Source organism: Pecten maximus, chromosome 1 (genome assembly GCF_902652985.1).
Source record: "Pecten maximus chromosome 1, xPecMax1.1, whole genome shotgun sequence".
Taxonomy (NCBI): Eukaryota; Metazoa; Mollusca; class Bivalvia; order Pectinida; family Pectinidae; genus Pecten; species Pecten maximus.
In genome coordinates this window covers 8,109,821-8,115,767 of record NC_047015.1, presented here as the reverse complement: position 1 = coordinate 8,115,767, position 5,947 = coordinate 8,109,821, and positions in this window count along the sequence as shown.

Sequence of the window (5,947 nt, the reverse complement as noted above, 5' to 3'; positions counted from 1 at the left end):
CCTAGCCTGTTATCTGATCCTATTGTATACATGTACAATAAAATTTGTTGAAATGAAATGTCTGTCTATATGATACTGGCAATCTTCAACAATTTGAAGGAAATATGCCAAAGAGGAGTGAAAAGGAAGACGATTTTCTATGTATTTTAGGATAAAAATTGGATAAATTTTTTGGCTCTACTCTGTGTTGGTAAAGTGACGGTAGATGGTCGATTTAAATGAGTCTGTGGTGGGACAGTGGTTTTTGAATGGTGCATTTAAAAGGAGAGCTGATGACTATGTCTGGAATACCTTGCAAGGGGAATAAGCTTATCGGATTTCATTATGGCGACTTTGTTATTAACGATATTATACAACATGGTCTGACGAGCATCTCTTCGTCTGTCTGCTAGGGGGCGCAATTTCAGGTGATCTAGCATTTCAGACATGCTGGTAGCCCGAGTTTTCTCTGGCCCTGTCACCATGTCTGGTGTAGGGCCAGAGCGCACTACTATATGAAAACGTGGAATTATCCGACACCGTTTGGTGTCGCTAAGAATTTGATGCAAAAACAATAAAATCGGGTGTGACATAACACCTACCTTACATATATGGATAAATGAGATGTTTATGTACCCCAAAACACCCATTTAGTCTCATCTAGGTGTTTTATTCCGTCCGTATAGACCCTCACTTTACACTAGTCAAAATTTCATACTTGACTCGACGCCATATTGCTAACTATGTAGGTCGCGGTCCGCCTAATTACCCTAATCTGTGCCCGATGGAGCGAAAAGAAAAAAAAATACAACATTTATTTTTATATATTTTACCGCTTATAATTTATAAATAATGATTTTTTTAATGCAATATAACATCTTTTGGGAAATAATCAACTTATTTTTCATAATTTAAACTTTGTAAGAAGAAAAACACAATAAATGATATGTGGTCTTTTCGGTCCATTGCGTTCCGATTTGGGTGGTTAGTCGTACTGTCACTTACAAAATGGCGGGTCAACAGTATGAAATTTTGACTAGCGTAAAGCGAGGGCCTGTACGGACGAAATAAAACACCTAGATGAGACTAAATGGGTGTTTTGGGGTACATAAATATCTTATTTATCCATATATGTAAGGTAGGTGTTATGTCACACCCGATTTTATTGTTTTTGCATCAAATTCTTAGCGACACCAAACGGTGTCGGATAATTCCACGTTTTCATATAGTAGTGCGCTCTGGCCCTACACCAGACGTGGTGACAGGGCCAGAGAAAACTCGGGCTAACATGCTGGGTGTGCCGTGACTGTACATATACTTGTTCAGGATGTAGCGCGCAGCCCTGCGTTGGACCATTTCTATCTGGTCTATGTTGGATTGGGTGTGTGAGTCCCATACTGTACAGGCATACTCTAATGATGGTCGTACTAGTGATTTGTATGCCGGTAGTTTGACTGATGTTGAGCCAATTTTGAGATTTCGCCTCAGAAAGCAAATAGTGGAATTTGCTCTTGAGCAGATGGTATTGATATGGGAATACCATTTTAGGTCAGATTGGATGGTAATGCCTTAATACTTTGCCGATCAACATGCTCTAATATATGATATATATCAGAGTAAGGATCGGTGCAATTTATGTGGCTAATTCTTTCAGGACACTAGATTTGATGTTGTCAGGGCCTGGGGCCAAAGATGGATTAAGGCGTTGGAGAAGTTTAAGGGACTCCTTTCTCCTGGATGACAATTTCAGGCATAGTGAGGTAGGATTTGAAAGGAGACATTACATCTGGTGCGAAACTGAGCGTCAGTAAGGGTTTCCGGAACACTGAAAACAGATTGGAATTGTGCATTTAACACCTGGGATTTATTAAAGGGGTCGTGGACTAGTTTTCCGTCCTTTTTCAAAAAAGATATGCCACAGTAGTCTGTCCAGATTTTATGTAGGACCAGAGCTGCTTTTTGCTAGTAAGTGTCTTCTCCACTGTTTCTGGTGAAATGATGGATTCCATATAGTTCCAATATGATGTTGTTTTTTCTTAATGTGGTGTTTGATATTTTTGAATTTATTTATGGTGACTGTGTCCCCTGACGTTTTGTATTGTTTATGCAATCTGTCCCTCTTCCTGATAAGTTTTTGATTTCAGGAGTGACCCATGGCAGGCTAGGCCTGGTGTTCTTGATTGTTTTTTGGGGGAACATGTTAACAGGTTTCCGATTGCTTGTCGCCGAAGTTAAAGATGTATTCTATACTGTTCACATTGAACGTATACTTTTACCACGAACTTACACTGTGATTTGCTTAATTTTTACAATTCTCTACGGGGCAGTACAACATTTTCCCTAGCGGAACTTTATTCTTCACAAGCACAGTGTCTGTCAAGGGCGATAACTTGACGTTCTGGAACACTCCCTGTTTGATCTCTGATCACTACAAACTCACCGATCTTATATTAACACGGAAGAACACTACATAATCCAGCCATAGTCGTATCAACGCCTGTTATCGATTAAAAGCAATCCCTACTACAGCTAAACCTTGAAATGAATTGTTCCTAAGTCTATAACTTTACTAGCGGAATCATGTGTTGTACTCACGGAAACAAGTACTATTCCCAGGGACACAGGTACTGAACTCGCGGATTCGGAAACCTTTATAATACTCGTGGAAAGAGGCACATATATCATTTAGAACTAGTCACGCGGGTTGGCAGCATACCGATAAGCTACAAAAGCCCCTCCGGACGAAATCCCCACCCCCCTGACAATAGCACTTTCTATATAAATTTTGTTGGTATACATTAAATAAATATGTACTTTTGAAAAACAGAAACTGTATACATATAGTACAAGTAAGGAAAGGCGAGACTCATCATGACACTGAAGACCAAAAAGGATAAGAAAGTCAGGCAAGCAGGCGTTCATGTGAGAACAGGGAGGAAGTGGTCCGCAAGCAGGCCTGTTGAGGACGCAGAATGCAGGCCGAGACACGGAAACATAGTTGGGACAGTATGTCAGGGCAGACAGGGTCTAGGAGAAACGCAGATACAGTCGTGGAGAACGGTAGACACAATGGAGATGAGGTAATGGTACAGAGTAAGATTAGAGCTCAGTAGGAGGAGTTTGTTTGTTTTTGTTTAACGTCCTATTAACAGCCAGGACCATTTAAGGACGTGCCTGATTTTGGAGGTGGAGGAAAACCACCGGCCTGCGGTCAGTACCTGGCAACTGCCCAACGTTGGTTTCGAACTCGTAACCCAGAGGTGGAGGGCTAGTGATAAAGTGTCGAGACACATTAACCACTCTGCCACCGCGGTCCTTCCAGTAGGAGGAGAGAAGAAAGCTGTTGAGATGGGCTGTCGGGGCGCATGGACAAGATGGGAGATCGAGGTACGGCTTCTGACCTGGAAGGATATCTGGCGTCATCAACCAGCGCCCGTGAAATTCCTGCTGCGGTCAGTTTATGACGTCCCACCGTCACCAGTCAATCTCCACAGATGTGTGCTGTGCAGCAAGAGAGGGACTTTGGACTATGTGTTAACAAGCTGTCAGACGGCATCGACACAGGGCCGTTACACATTGCCACATAATTAGGTACTCCGGGAGCTTGCTGAAATCCTAGAAAAGGAGAGGAAGACTCAGAGGAAAGTAAAGAAGACCGTTACCATCAGATTTGTAAAGGAAGAGCAGAGTGCAACGGTACATGGATCCAACAAGAAAAGTGACTTGGCCATGAAAGTGGATCTGCACGAAAGATTAATATAATCTTTCACCCTCTTGGGGGTGATACAGGGGAATCTCAACCCGAGGGGGAAGATTCTTAATTATCTTACCCCCAGAGGGTTGAGATTCCCCTGTCTCACTCCATGGGAGTGAATGATTATTTTTCTATTAACCTGAAAAAAAAGTAAAGAATTGTTTTGGTATAGGACAAATTCTTCGACATTGTGTTAGAAATGTAATGCGACACTTAATAAACACAACCTTTTTCCTGTAGATAATCCTTAAAAGCTTTAACTGCTGATTCAGTCGCTCTCTGTGTTCTTTGCATCCTTCGCATCCAAAATAGTTTACAACCCTTCTTCAGAAATGTAAGCAAAGCTTTTTTTTCGTTAGCTGAGCTGTATCTGCGTCTCCGCTGTCTGCCATTTTGTTACACAGGTAAACAAACCCGAAGATGAATAGTCTGCATTTTCATTGGTCAAAAATATGATGCTTCACGGGAAGCCCCCTTGGCTATTTTTAGCCGGGATAACTGGATTCTTATATTAATCGCGTGAATACATTCTTTATTTTCAGGTAGACCAATCAGAGACAAGGAAATATCAAAGTCATATAACAAAAGAAAATCTCACCCCATAAAACTGCGGATATCCCTGTCCAGGCTAAGAGAAACTATTTTCCAAACATAGTCCAGACCTCTCTTAGACCAGACATTGTGCTGTGGTCTAAGGGAAGAAGTTACTACTAGTAGAACTGACTACAATGGGAAGAGAGGTGTATGCAAGCAAAAGAGATGAAGCGTGCCAAGTATGAGGACTTGTTGACGGGGTGTCGGGAGCAGGGTTGGCAAACGCGGAACTTCCCTGTGGAGGTTGGGTGCAAGGGTTTTAATGCACAGTCACTGTGGAGGACGCTGGGAGTGACAGGCCTTGAAAGGCGAAGAGCAGTACAGAGGCTCGCCCCAGCAGCTGAACGTGCCCCAGTTGGGTTTGGAGGAAGTGAGGAGGGGAGTACCTGGAAGCCAACCGATGGAGTACAATTACTGATCACCACTTTGGACCCCAACGATCCAGAGAACGTTCCGAGCTAGGTGTTGTAACATTCAACGAAGGATTGAATCGGCTTACGACTCCAATGGATAGGCAGTACTACGCACCATCATACACATCTGTATGATGCAAATGTTGTTATTAATCTCTAAAATTTGGAGAATAATTGAGCGGAAAATGAAGGTCCTTAGTTCAATGTCAGAGTAAAATTATATGTCTGTGGTTAAACATCCTAATCAATTTTCTCAAACTATTTATTCTAAGTAAGCTGAAAATTGCAGGAAAGCCAATCAATCATGCACTTAATATCTTAAAAGTCTTTGGTACCGTGATTCATGAATAGCACAATATAGTCTGAGCTGTTGCTATAACATAATAGTGTTTAAAACTTTAAACCATACAGTGTCCAACATCAAGACGGAAATCCTCAACATTTCTCCTACCGGTATAATGATATACACAGTTTAGTATTATGGTTCCGGATATTTAGGTTCGTTCCGGATGTTTTGGTTTGACTGTTAGGTACTACAGAAGAAACACATGTTATTAATAAAAAGACATGGACGTCGCCATGATGAAAGCCATTTAATGTCTTGTAAATCATTACAACCGGAAGCAATGTCCGAACACAAATCTGGATGTCTTACATGTAGGTCTCTGTTCACACATTCCACACGTTCCGTAGGGAGTACCACGGGAGTCTGATAGCAATACTACTGTCACAAGCGCCTGGCCCTAAAACAATCTATAGCTGTCCACACGATATAATAGCATATATCTATGTATACATAGATATTTCACTTTCGATACACAAGAAGCCATTAATGGGATTTTTCTTTTCAGGAGAATACAGGATCAATGAAAAAAACCTGCCAAACACCTGCCTTACAGCTTATTGTTTATGTAACAGTTAAAGCCACATACGCCCGAATAAACATATATCAATGTTTACATTTTGAGCTTTTTAAAGTGTCTAACCCGCCGTTGCATTGTGGGACTAATTTTCAGAGAAACTTGGTCCGGCAGCCACAGTTATTATTTTTTTGAATTCCCCGTATACTTTCATAAATACACATTTTCTTTCAGTTTCTGATTCACGATAATCTGTTAAGTATGTATCAAGTCAAAACTGTAAAAAGCTCAAAATGTAAACATTGATATATATTTCTTCGTGAGTATGTGGCTTTAAAGTAGTTGTT